Genomic DNA, 13,881 nt, shown 5'->3' with positions numbered 1-13,881 from the left:
AATTATATGTGAGTATATGAGCAAGTATACCACAATGCATAGTGCTAACAATCCTCTCCCCCCACAAGGTAGGAGGGGCTCATGAAAATATAAAGTAACCTCAAACTGCAAACTATTTGTTATAAGTGGTTAACTTGATATTTTAAGTATTCACCTACTCTAGATTCACATGCTGTCCATTAACTGGAGGTGGGCATGTAGTAGCAAACTTTCTTTAAAAGGTTTTGCACAGTCTTAACTAATTTCTGTCAATGCATTTGTGGTCAGTGGACAAGTGAATGGGAGATGAACATTTGCATGCCTCCACAAACAATGACTTCCCTAACAAAAATAAGGATTAAGATACAGGTTTCTGTGGGAATGTGTGCTGCAGAGGAGTGTACAATGCTGGAAAAAGCACCTTTGGTATTCTTATTGGAGCTTCTGTCCTGAAGTTGGAGAGTCTGGAAAGAAGAGAAGCCTGTAGTTTTGCAAGAAAAATGAAGGCTGGCTTTGGAAGGGAATGCCTCTGTGGCTCTCTGCCCTTGAGCATCTGCACATGTGGCTGCTTGATTATCAGTGCTAGCTTCTCACTGACCATTCGCAATGAGGTAACCACTGTATAAAGAAAGCCATCTTAAAATTCAGGTGCTTGAAAGGACAGACAGATAGCAGCTCAAAGGATAAGGGCTTCAACTTAGTAAGTAATCCTACGGGCATTCTGAAGAGCCAAGGATTATCCTTTACTTTCATGTTGTAGTGTAGCCATTTTTAATGTAGCTTTCTGCGCGTTGCTTAAAGTATTAGGCCTCTGTGCACTTTGCCCTAGATGCATTTTATTTAGCCTCGCACTGTTATCTTACAATAACCAGTTTCACGGTCTTGTTTTATTTTCTTCTATCACACTGTTTAGCTTACTTCAGCACTGAAGTTCTCAAACAATACATTCTTGCTCGCTCTGTGCTTCAGTCAAGGATACAGTCTGGTACATTGCCGATAGACTTTGTAGAAGTTTAGTCTTTAGGGTTCGTAGAAAGTACATATTTTTACGTAGGGACGTTTCTTAGAACACCGGTGTTAGTTATAAAAACACTTTCTAGTTCTGGTACACGGAAGAGGGAGATTCCAACCAGCAACCCACAACTAGATGCTGACTGCCCTTTTGCAGATGCTGATTCAGATCACAGGCTTTTGCTCAGGTATGAGGGTCCATGTCCTCCCAGGGGAACCTGAAAGACAGGCTTAGAGCTTCACATGCTGTGCTCAAAATATAACTTAGAGAGAGAGAACGTAATCTAGTTGCACTATGATAGTGTTATTCTTATGTTTCACACTCCTCGTTACTATTTCAATCCTACTGTGTTGTATGGTTCTGGTTATTGCGGCTCACGCCTTGTTATCTAAAATGCAGTTGTTTTATTAAATCAATCTATAAAACTTAAACTGCCTTTGTCATTTATATATGAGACCGCACTGTGTATGAGAGAACTGGTTGTAACCTGAGTGACCACGACTTCCCTGGGAAGCACTAAGATGTCATGCGCTCGGCTGCCCAATTGTCTCTTCCTTTTGGGAGAGATAAGGCACTGCTAGTTAGCCGGAGCTCAAACCGGATTTGGGGTGACAAGGTTCCTTCGCTGTGGGTCAGACTTAGTCCCCCCACACTGTGAACGATCTTGCCGCCCAAAAATCCAGTAGTCTCATTAGGATAATGAGAGCCTACGCGACAAGGTATGCATCAATATTGCAGATGAAAAAGTTACTTACCTTTGGTAACGCACTATCTGGTAGAGACAGGATCTAGCTGCAGGTTCCTTACTTTAGAATCCTCCCCAGGCGCAGGCCTGGATCCGGAAACTTTTTCCATTGTATGTCAGCATGTCGTAGAGGGCGTCGTGTGACTATCTACGTCGTCCACCGGATGTGACGTCAGCGGAGTCCATACAACTCCCTTGCCGACGTCCGTTTCTTCTTTTCCCCGCTTGCAACGCGGATCCAGTGACGGTTGTTCAGGCTGTTCAAATATACCCTGGCTGTGGACATGAAAATAATCTTTTGACCTTGAAGACTCCAGTTGACGTAAGACTCCAGATGATTTAACACTTTGCTCAATAGTAACTTTACGTTAGCTAGCCTATTAGCCTTTCAAAACAGTCCATTTAGTTTGTTGTGAAATTCAAGTGACCAAACATTAGGGCATCAGCCACCATGATGACAAGATTAACAACTTGTGTCATAGGTGCTTGACTTGGCCACTGAGAATTGTAAGGAGTTGTGGAATGGAAAAGTCCTGCCTTATGATTGTACGAAGCTCATCAAACCATTTTTCTAAAGCCAGGCACCCAGTCAACAATTGAGAATGGAATGCTGGAAGATCATGCATTGTGACCACTGTACTCTAATTTCTATATGCACCCCCTACGCTGTGTGTGAAGCATCAAATGGCTTTGGAAACACTCTGCCTATTAAAATACGTTTTGGTGTTGACAAGCATTGGCTACTTAGTATGTCTTGAGTCACAGCCTCCATATACTCCCAACAATTTCTATCACAAACTACTGAGTTACTGCTAAAGTTAGATTCATAGGAAGCCATACCAGCTGAATACATGGGGTCATAAGAAACACGAATTATATCACTATTCTTACTGTCAGCAGCTCTGTTACAAGATAAGCGGCGTGGGACTCTTGGAAGAAGTTGCACCCTATTTCACACCTGAAAGATAGCCCGAAGAAATGTTTTCAACTGCGTGTGGAGTGCAGACATGACTTGCATGTTTGCAGAGACGTTAAGCAGGCACAAAAAGTAATGTTCCTGTTCATACGCTCTTAAACTGCTTATAAGAACTTCCCTTAAGAGAATTTCCCTTTTCCATGGTGGGGGTACACATGTACAACTGGTACACATGTGAGTCTTTGCACCAAAGATCGACATTACAGTATGTATTGTGCTTGTGAACTACAACAAACAAAGTATTTTCTGGGCTCTGGATGTGGAGTATACCACTTTCAGATCAATCACTGCCAGTAACTTGTCTTATTGCAGCAGTGGAATAACACCCTGTAGCTCTGCTATTCTGAATGGGATAATGCGAGTGACGAAAGTTGCTTACTTATAAAAGCAGCTCTTCAGAGACTTTAGAGAGTCAACCAGGGTGGACTTTAGAAATGTAAACTTATTGAAAGTACCTATGTTTTAGATTTTTGTTTTTTACAAATAGCAGATCAACAAAATAATTTATTCTTAGGGTGATTGACGCTTACTAATCCTCTGGATCCTTTTTATCTCTGTTCTGTTGTTCAGTTTTGCTATGCAGCCAGCCTCAAATAAGGGGAGGAACAGTTATAAATCCAATGAGGATACCCTTGATAGAGAAGAAAGGATGTAAGTACTATTTACTTCAGCAACGACTCATCCAGAGATGCAGATCCAGTGAAATAGAATCAAAACTTGTACTCACAGCTAACAGAGGATTCACGTGTGTGTAATCAAAAAGAACCCTAAGCGATGTCTGAGGTTTTTTTTTTTTTCCTAACAATCATCATGTATGAATTTACAAGCAGTAATGTGCACACAAGTTATCTGCACTGGCTTATTCTAACATATCTCAATTAAAAAGTACTGCAGGATCAGCCTTACTAGTTGGGTAGAAACTCAGGATTCCTGGAAGATTCCCAGTTAGCTTTTATTAGCACATCATACCCTCAACAATGCAGCTGTAAAAAGACAACTGGCTAGCCCTAGCTTCAAACTGGCACAGGAATCTAACCTAGTCTTAAATGAACAAGTTGCATACCTTTGGAAACTATCTGTCTGGGGGATATTGTATCTACCTACATAGTCCTCAGCAGGATTTTGAAAAGTTGGTTTAGCTCTCTAGCTCCAACAGGTGGTGTTCAGCTCACCCGGTACTTTCCGGGACATGGCACTACTGGAACCATATATAGCCACCCTTGGCGCTCTAGTCAGTTCTTCCTTTACATATTCTACACCTTAAGAGGTGGAGAAAAGTGCAACACCATTTCACTGATGGTTATGCAGTGCACTAGACTAACTTAGAACCTCATTAAATGGTATGTATTAGCACTCTTCAGAATGGGAAAGTTAGAGGGATCAATGAGGAATATGCAATTTGACAAAATTATTTATTCACCAGAAACATATTTCAAAAAGATCGTTAACCAAGCTAAGTAACTTCTTCTTCTGATGGATATTTCTACCTGCAGATTCCTCTTATTTTCAATGAATACCTTAGTAGTGCCCCTCCCAGGTGGTGGGTCTGAGGAGATGGTCACACCGGAAAGTTCTGTAGCACATATACTGCCTAACTGCAGAAGCTGCTCTTTTGTCCTGGTGGAAAAGGTCCCAATACCTGTAGCTGGTTTCTTCTTGGCAAGGGCATAGGAGATTTTATTGCACAACAAAATCTATCTTGACAGTCTTGCCATTTTTGGTCCTCACATAGCTTACGCAGAGCTGATCATCAGACCCAAACTCTAGAGTCCCATCCACGTAGTAGTTGCTTGCCCTACAAAGATTGAAATTATATTGTCTCTCCTATTTCTCAGTGGGGTGAGGCGCACGGTATAACGTATATATGATGAAGGTTTGGCCAACGTGAACTGCAGACACAACCTTGGGAAGAACTAACACATTTGTTCTCAAAACTAGCTTGTCTGGTGGACACACAAAGCCTGAAACTTGCTTTCATGCCTAGTTGAGAGATGGCAACCAAGAATAACAACTTACTTACTGAGGTAATGTTTTTTCTGATGGATACTCTAAATACAGTTTTCGCACCATAGAATATTCACCAGTACCAGACTGGATATAGAGTTTTTGTTTTTGTTTTTTAAAGCAATGTGCCGTTAGGTGGCATTGTGCAGCTTGGCACTGGCTCCATACCACCCCAGAAGAGATGGCTCACAGTTGAATCTGAGCACCAACTGTTCGTACTGATGTCAGTTTCTTGTCTGTTGCTTTTCCATGCCCTCAGATGTGGACCATAAACAACTATAGGGGACCTATATCTTGCCTGTCCTGACATGGAATAAGTTAATTCATTGTTAAGGATTTATCCAGGAGCCTATACAACACCCAAAAACTAAGATATTTCATGATTATTTTCCTTAAAGAATGTACCTCTTAAGCCTTGAGAAAGCCCGAGCCATACAGGAACTGTAAGGGGTGAAACTTGTTGGCTTCTCAAACCTAATATGAATAAAATGTCTGCTACTCTGCAAATACTACGGATCCAACAAAAGGACACTGAAACACAAGCGTCTGTGCAAGTGGATCTTTACATAAAACTGGATGTTTCAAAAAGCCCTTTGGAGGCTAAGAAAACTTAATCATTTCAAAAAGTGACACTCAGTTTAATACAAACTTGTGTGTTTGGAGGAGTTGGTTCAACCCGAAAGGAGTGTCTTATGAATTATCACAAAAAAGTATTCTATCTAAAGGCACAGTGGAAAGGAGGAAGAAGGTAGGGCCTGCAAATCTTTGCACTGTTCTTAAGAACACAGTTTCAACAAGGTAGCCATTAGAATGTTTTTTGAAGGTATCATTGGATGGAATGGCTCACATGTTGATGTCCCATTGCAAAATTTCAGTCAGAACATTTGCTTTTGTCTCAACCGAGAGTAACTCTAGAAGCTCAGTTCTCCTCTGAACAACAAGTAAAAATTAAGCACTTTTCCACTGGCAGTCTATGTGCCAAGTCAAGCTCCATTTCAGGAGTGGAGTTAAGCCACTGGTGTTCTGTAAATCAAGGTATAAGGCATCATCAGCATATTGAGTGGGAAGCAAGCCACTCCTTCACCATCGTCTTAGGCTCCACAAAGCCCCAGCATAAGGTCAGAGTCAGAACCAAGAAGATAATGAAGCATCTGCTGAAAGCTGCAATGCGGAAGAGGCAAAGAGGTTAGATTCAGACTGCATTACATGACATTGGTTGAACACAAGCAGACGTCTGTTCAGGGTCCAACATGAGTGTATGAAGCTGGCCTGGTGTGTGTTGGGTACCTATGGTACTTGCACCTTATACCAGGTCCAGGTATCCCCTCTTAGTGAAGTGTAGGCAGTGTCTAGAAGCCAGGCTCTATAGAGGTAGCTGTGGATGAGCAGCCAAGGCTTATCGAGAAGACACGCAAAGCTCATGCAATACCATTGTAGTCACACAGCACTTACACACATGAAAGAAAACACCTAGTTGTAAAAAAATAAAGGTACTTTATTTTGGAACAAATCACCACAAAATACTAGACAAGTAACCCACCCTTAGGAGGTAAGTATTACACTGAATATATACACTAGTAATCAGAAATGGGCATAGAAAAGGTTAGAAAACAGCGCAAATAGCAATAACCAATAATGACCCTAGGGGGAGCACAAACCATATACTAAACAAAATGGAATGCGAACAAGGTACCCCCACCTAGGTAAGTAAAATGTGTAGAGGGGAGCTGGAGTAGTAGAAAACCACAGAGGTAAGTAACACAGTACCCTCCAGCGACCAGGAATGCAGGAGTCTAAGACACTGGATTTCCCCCAGACCACCCAAAAGGAGGAAAGAAAAAGAAGATACCCAGAACCGACTGCAAGAAAACCAGCGGTGGATTGCAGAAGAAAGAAGACCTGTGGTGAGAGGGAACCAAGTACAAGAGTCACATTGGAGTCCAGCTGTGGATGCAGAAGTTGGTCGACGGTACTGAAGAACAGGTCAGCACTGCAGCCCTAGAACCGGTGAAGAGTTCCTGATGGATACAGATGTCCCATGCCAGGAGGAAGATTGCAGACGGGTGTAAGTGCAGGATTTCCAACAACAAGCCTTAGCAAAGGCAAACTCGCGATTAGTGGAAAAGAGGTGCTGCCAGGGACCAGCAAGGCCCAGGAGGTGTCAACCCAGGAGGGGTAGTCACTGAGGACCCTCAGCATTGCAGATATGCATAGATAAATCGTTATAAAAGGTAAGTACTTCTTTATCTGATAGAGACTTCGAGTTGCAGATTCCTTACCTTAGAATAGATACTCAAGCAATAACATCCTCGGTGGTGGGCTGCAATCCAAGATCATATTGGGAAGTCCTGCAGGACCTATTGACCAAAGTAGCAGTCTCTGTCTGTCCAGGGAGTAATGCTTTGAAAACATGTGCAGGGATACCCACGTTGCTGCTTGACAGATATTCAGGACAAAAACTCTGCGTGCTAACACTGTGGTGGCAGCAGTTGCTCTGGTGGAGTGAGCACGCAAGCCGTCAAGGGGTGCTTCTTAGCCAAACCGTAGCCCATTTTGATGCAAAGTAGTACCCATCATGAGATGGTATGCTTTTGCACCACCACCTTTTTCTTCGCACCCACATATCCAACAAAGGGTTGATCGTCCACCCGGAAATAATTGGTACAATGCTCTTTTTGAATCCAGATGGTGGAGTCGCCTCTTCATGAGAAGAATGTGGGTGTGTGTAGGAAAATGCCACTGTTGGCATGGTCAGCCCCCACTTTTTGCCTAAGTGTTGATGCCAGCTTTGATTGGAAGGGTGCTGGGACCCTGCTAACCAGGCCCCAGCACCAGTGTTCTTTCCCTAAAACTGTACCTGGGTTTCCACAACTGCCACAGCCCTAACACACAGATATTTCTCTTGCAAAAGGTACCCCTGGTACCAAGGGTTCTGTGGCCAGGGAAGGTCCCTAAGGGCTGCAGCATGTATTATGCCACCCTCAGGAAGCCCTCACTCGGGACATGCACACTGCTTTGCAGCTTCTGTGTGCTAGTGAGGAGAAAAGAAAGTCGGCATGGCACTTCCCTCAGAGTGCCATGTCCACAAACCACTGCCCGTGGCATAGTTAAGTCAACCCTCTAGCAGGCCTTATAGCCCTAACACAGGGCGCACTATACCACAGGTGAGGGCATAGCTGCACGAGTATTATGCAGTGTCTAGGTCAATTCTTAGACATTGTAAGTGCAGGGTAGCCATACTGAGTATATGGTCTGGGAGTTTGTCATTACAAACTCCACAGCACCATAATGGCTACACTGAATACTGGGAAGTCTGGTATCAAACTTCTCAGCACAATAAACCCACACTGATGCCAGTGTAGGATTTATTGAGAAATGCACACAGAGGACATCTTAGAGATGCCCCCTGTATGTTATCCCAACTACTAGTGCAAGGCCGACCGGTATGTTCCAGCCTGCCACTTCCAGATGAGTTTCTGACCCCCTGGGGTGAGAGCCTTTGTGCACTCTGGGGCCAGAAACAAAGCCTGCACTGGATGAACTGTAGCACCTGGCGGTGAGCCTCAAAGGCTCAGGCCTGGTGTTACAATGCCCCCAGAGCACTCCAGTCAGTGGAGATGCCCCTCACCACACAGAACAGCCCCCACTCTGGGCGGCAAGTCCAGAGGGGTAGTGAGAAAAACAAGGAGGAGTCACCCCCTCAGCCATGTCCACCCCTAAGGTGACCAGAGCTGAAGCGATCCCCTCCTTCAAAAATCCTCCATCTTGTTTGGGAGCATATACCCCAATAGGGATAGGGAATTGCTCCCCTCCCCAAAGGGAGGGAACACAAGGAGGGTGTAGCCACCCTCAAAGACAGTAGCCATTGGCTACTGCCCTGTGACACTAACACACCCCTAAATTCAGTATTTAGGGGTGACCCTGAGCCCAGGATTTCAGATTCCTGACAGCCTACAAAGAAGAACGACTGCTTAGCTGAAAAACCCTGCAAAGAAGAAGGAAGACGACAACTGCTTTGGCCCCAGACCTACCGGCCTGTCTCCAACTTCAGAGAACCTGCACCAGTGACGCATGCTGCGGGCCCAGCGACCTCTGCCATCTCGGAGGACTGCTCTGCAACTGCAAAGGATCAAGAACTCCCGTGGACAGCGGACCTGTCCAACCAAAGAAAGAAGAACCAATCTTTAAAGGGACTCTCACCTCACTCCAGAAGCACGAGTCCCCACCACTATGCACCAGACGCCCCTGGCCCGTTTCCAGAGAAACCAGTGGAGGGCCAACGACCAGTGAACTACAGTCTAAACATACTGACATCAGGCAAAAAGGGGGGGTACTATGCTAGAAAGATGCACTTTCCTACAAAGGACATAACCCATTTCTATAATCTGTATAACTCACTTATAAATCATAATGTCCAAGTCTTGAATTGGTGTGACAGGCCGTGTGTGATCGTTTGAGTGAAAGCTAAAGTTTGTTGCTGGGTGGGGCAGCGGAGGAAGATGAGTATGAAGAGAACTGGTGTGCGCCCTTGGGTCCACCTCGAACTCTGTACTGATGCCTAAAATGGTTCAGCTGCTGGACTGGCAGGAGGAATGGCGCTGCTAAAAAGACATACAGCTGAGATAGACAAATTTGCTGCATTGCCTGTGAAATGATGGGCGTAAGAAGCCAACTCTAGGGGACAACCTGAGGCTCAACCTGTTTCAACTAGTCAAGGGTCGAATCTGAATCTTCTCAGAAGAAGCAAGACCCATAAAAGGACATATCCATTATTTATGCCCGGCCAGTCCTTCAGAAATCTGTAGAGCAGCTAGCAATGTGTCTCATGGCCACAGAAAAACCCACTGACCTTGCTACTCAAATCACAGTCAAGGCACACACTCAAAATCTCTTTTACTGCATCATAAGCATCATAAATCACTTCAGGGAAGCTGCCCTTAGGATGGCTAAAAAGGCTACTGTAGGAAAGTGCCACTGTTGGCATGATTATCCCCCTACTTTTTGCCTAGTGTTGATGCGAACTTTGATTGAAAGTGTGCTGGGATCCTCCTAACCAGACCCCAGCACCAGTGTTCTTTTCCCAAAACTGTACCTTTGTTTACACAATTGGCCCAACCCTGGCACACAGTTAAGTTCCTTGTAAAAAATACCCTTGGTACCAAGGACCCTGTGGCCAGGGAAGGTCACTAAGGGCTGCAGCATGTATTATGCCTCCCTAGGGTACGCCATACCAAGCACATGTACACTGCCTTGCCGCTTGTGTGTGCTGGTGGGGAGAAAAAAACAAAGTCGACATGGCATCCCCCTCAGGATGCCATGCACACAAAATACCGCCTGTGGCATATGTAAGTCACCCCTCTAGGAGGCCTTAAAGCCCTAAGGCAGGGTGCACTATACCACAGGTGAGGGCATATGCCCAGACAGCGCCTAAGTCCATTCTTAGACATTGTAAGTACAGTGTGGCCATATTAAGTATATGGCCAGGGAGTTTGTCAAAACAAACTCCACAGTTTCATAATGGCTACACTGAACACTGGGAAGTTGGGTATCAAATTTCTCAGAATAATAAACCTACACTGATGCCAGTGTTGGATTATATTAACAAATGCACACAGACGGCATCTTAGAGATGACCCCTGTATTTTACCCAATCCTTCAGTGCAGAGAGACAAGTTTCTGACCCCTGGGGGCGAGAGACTTTGTGCTCTCTGGGGCCAGAAACAAAGCCTGCACTGGTTGGAGGTGCTTCACACCTCCCCCATGCAGGAATTGTAACACCTAGCAGTGAGCCTCAAAGGCTCAGGATTCGTGTTACAATGTCCCATGGCACTCCAGCTAGTGGAGATGCCGCCCCCCGGACACAGCCCCTACTTTTGGCAGCAAGTCCAGGGAGATAAATAAAAACAAGGAGAAGTCACCCCCTCAGCCAGATCCAACCCTAAAGTGACCAGAGCTGAAGTGACCCCCTCCTTAGAAAATCCTCCATCTTGCGTTGGAGGATTTAGCACAATAGGAATAGGGATGTGCCCCACTCCCCAAAGGGAGAAGGCACAAGGAGGGGTGTAGCCACCCTCAGGGACAGTAGCCATTGGCTACTACCCTCCAGCCCTAACACACCCCTAAATTTAGTATTTAGAGGCGACCCAGAACCCAGGAAATCAGATTCCTGACGACCTCACAAGAAGGACGACAGTTTAGCGGAAACCACAGCAGAGAAAGAAAGGAGACAATAACTGAATTGGCCCCAGCCCTAACGGCCTGTCTTCTGCTTCAAAGAACCTACAGAAGAAAAGCAACACATCCACCAACCTCTGAAAAACCTCCAGGGGACTGCCTGCATCACAGAGGATCAAGAACTTGTGTGGACTGCGGCCCAATCCAAAGAAGAACAGAAGAAGAAACCTCTTCTGAAGGACTCACAACTCACTCCAGAAGCATGAGTCCTAACCACTCTGCACCAGACGCCCACGACCCTGGGTTGACCTCTCCACGACACTGCCTGCAGAGAGAATACTGAGGACCCCCTTGGCCGCGACTGCCCGGGACGAAGATATCTGACGCCTGGAGAAGCACTACGCCTGCAGACCCCAGGCCCGTGAGAAACTGACCACCAGTGCAGCAATGACCAGCAGGCGGCCCTCACCCTTGCCCAGTCGGTGGCTTGCCCGAGAGGCTCCCCCCTGTGCCTTGCCTACAGCATCTCAGTGACCCCCGGGTCCCTCCACTGAAACCTATTACAAACCAGACGCCCTGTTTGCCCACTGCACCAGGCCTCCCATGTGCCGCTGAGGGTGTGCTTTGTGTACCAACTTCGGACCCCCCCGAGTGCTCTACAAAAAAAACCTGGTCTGCTCCCCGAGGATGCAGATACTTAGCTGCTAGCAGACTGGAACCGGAGCACCCCTAGTCTCCATAGGTGCCTATGGACCTGACCAGCCATGTGTTGCTGGTGTCGGGTCTTTGCGGTTGACTTGAACCCCCAATGGTAGGCTGCCTATGCCCCAGAGACTGAACTTGTAAGTGATTTACTTACCTCACCCAGGAACTGTTGAAGTGTCCACTTTGACAATAGCTTATTGCCATTTTTACAAAGACTGTATATGATATTGCTTTTATTCAAAGTTCCTAAAGTATCTAAGTGAAGTACCTTGCCTTTTGTGTGTTTACTTCAAATCATGAACCTGTGGTTCTTAAAATGAAATAAGAAAATATATTTTTCTATATAAAAACGTAGAGTGACCTGGGGGGTCACTCAGTGCAGGCAGGCACAGGGGGTGGCTTTTCGGGACAGCCACCACTTGGGTTAGGCAGAGGGTCGCCTGGGGGTCACTCCTGCGCTGAGGTGCGGTTCTTTCAGGTCCTGGGGGCTGCGGGTGCAGTGCTGGTTCCAGACGTCGGGTCCCTTGTTACAGGCAGTCACGGTCAGGGGGAGCCTCTGGATTCTCTCTGCAGGCGTCGCTGTGGGGCTCGTCTCTGGCTACTCACGGGCTCGCAGTCGCCGGGGAGTCCTGCCTGAGGTGCTTGTTCTCTGGATCTCAAGCCGGGGGTGTCGGGTGCAGAGTGTGAAGTCTCACGCTTCCGGCGGGAAATGTACAGTCTTTGGATGTTGCTTCTTTGTTGCAAAGAAGTAGCTGGTTTTGAGCAGGGCCGCTGCTCACAGGAGTTTCTTGGTCCATTAGTGCAGGGCAGTCCTCTGAGGCTTCAGAGGTCGCTGGTCTCTGTTGGATGCGTCGCTGGTTTTTCGAAGTTGGAGACAGGCCGGTAGGGCTGGGGCCAATGCAGTTGTCGTCTTCCTCCTTCTCTGCAGGCTTGTAGGTCAGCAGTCCTTGTTTCTTCAGGTTACAGGAATCTAGGTTCTGGGGTGCCCCTAAATACTGAATTTAGGGGTGTGTTTAGGTCTGGGAGTGCAGTAGCCAATGGCTACTGTCCTTGAGGGTGGCTACACCCTCTTTGCGCCTCATCCCTGAGGGGAGGGGGGCACATCCCTAATCCTATTGGGGGAATCCTCCAAACTCAAGATGGAGGATTTCTCAAGGCAGGGGTCAACTCGGCTCAAGACACCTTAGGGGCTGTCCTGACTGGTGGGTGACTCCTCTTTGTTTTTCTCATTATCTCCTCCAGCCTTGCCGCCAAAAGTGGGGGCAGTGGCCGGAGGGGTGGGCATCTCCTCTAGCTGGGATGCCCTGGGGCGCTGTAACAAAAGGGGTGAGCCGCTGAGGCTCACCGCCAGGTGTTACAGTTGCTGCAAGGGGAGGTGAGAAGCACCTCCACCCAGTACTGGCTTTGTTCCTGGTCACAGAGTGACAAAGGCACTCTCCCCATGTGGCCAGCAACATGTCTGGTGTGTGGCAGGCTGGTAGGAACTGATCAGCCTACACTAGAAGTCGGATTGGTATTCGGGGGGGGGGGTCTCTAAGACGCCCTCTGGGTGTATGTTACAATAAATTGCTCACTGGCATCAGTGTGCATTTATTGTGCTGAGAAGTTTGATACCAAACTTCTCAGTTTTCAGTGTAGCCATTATGCAACTGTGGAGTTTGTGTTTGACAAACTCCCAGACCATATACTCTTATGGCTACCCTGCACTTATAATGTCTAAGGCTTTGCTTAGACACTGTAGGGGCACAGTGCTCATGCACATATGCCCTCACCTGTGGTATAGTGCACCCTGCCTTAGGGCTGTAAGGCCTGCTAGAGGGGTGACTTACCTATTCCACAGGCAGTGTGAGGTTGGCATGGCACTCTGAGGGGAGTGCCATGTCGCGTAGTCTTTTTCTCCCCACCAGCACACACAAGCTGTGAGGCAGTGTGCATGTGGTGAGTGAGGGGTCCCCAGGGTGGCATAAGACATGCTGCAGCCCTTAGAGACCTTGCCTGGCATCAGGCCCTTGGTACCAGTTCCAAGGGACTTATCTGAGTGCCAGGGCTGTGCCAATTGTGGAAGCAAAGGTACAGTTCAGGGAAAGAACACTGGTGCTGGGGCCTGGTTAGCAGGGTACCAGCACACTTTCAATCAAAACTTGGCCTCAGGAAAGGCAAAAAGTTAGGGGGTAACCATGCCAAGAAGGCATTTCCTTACACACACTATTTCTCATTTTGATATAGTATATACAGGGCCAGCTTCCTACATCTGCGTACAACCATCAGTGATTTTTCCCACAGAGC

At 46.7% G+C, this 13,881-nt stretch overlaps 1 protein-coding gene across 6 annotated transcripts in view; it reads right to left on the bottom strand.

Annotated features, from left to right (window-relative positions):
• The window catches only part of BPTF (bromodomain PHD finger transcription factor), a 1,198,927-nt gene that overhangs the window by 337,709 nt on the left and 847,337 nt on the right, over positions 1–13,881 (bottom strand). The window lies entirely within an intron of this gene.

This window comes from Pleurodeles waltl, chromosome 7 (genome assembly GCF_031143425.1).
Source record: "Pleurodeles waltl isolate 20211129_DDA chromosome 7, aPleWal1.hap1.20221129, whole genome shotgun sequence".
Taxonomy (NCBI): Eukaryota; Metazoa; Chordata; class Amphibia; order Caudata; family Salamandridae; genus Pleurodeles; species Pleurodeles waltl.
This window is presented reverse-complemented; position numbering and strand designations above follow the sequence as displayed.